Here is a 389-nt window from a genome sequence, read left to right as displayed (position 1 = left end):
TAATTAAAGAATCATCTTCACAATTACGGATTTTTCTTTAAAAAAGAATGTATGGAACTTCTTTAAAAGCTTGTTTTTAAATTTTAATGATCATATAGGTTATAGGTGATGCAAGTCACTTGGAAATGAGATATAAGAATTGACACTCGACAGTTGCGTCACAAATCATTTTGATTCAATTTTGAGATCGATTAAATTAATCAACTGGCATTTATTGTGAACCTATACAAATAAGAATATACTCTGTGTGTAACTATGGAATTTACTATCAGAAGGTGGGTCTACAATTTACATTGTGCAATATGAAAGTGAGAGAGGATTTGAATAGAACTGAGGCAATGACGGCAGTGTCATCGAACTTGTGAAATACATTAGTATCAGATTTTTAC

General features: G+C 30.6%; 1 protein-coding gene across 1 annotated transcript in view; it reads right to left on the bottom strand.

Annotated features, from left to right (window-relative positions):
• LOC117175372 overlaps positions 1-389 on the bottom strand; it is a 47,258-nt gene that overhangs the window by 9,457 nt on the left and 37,412 nt on the right. The window lies entirely within an intron of this gene.

Source organism: Belonocnema kinseyi, chromosome 6, assembly GCF_010883055.1.
Source record: "Belonocnema kinseyi isolate 2016_QV_RU_SX_M_011 chromosome 6, B_treatae_v1, whole genome shotgun sequence".
NCBI lineage: Eukaryota > Metazoa > Arthropoda > Insecta > Hymenoptera > Cynipidae > Belonocnema > Belonocnema kinseyi.
The sequence above is the reverse complement of the archived record's forward strand: the minus strand, read 5'-3'. Positions and strand labels throughout refer to the sequence as shown.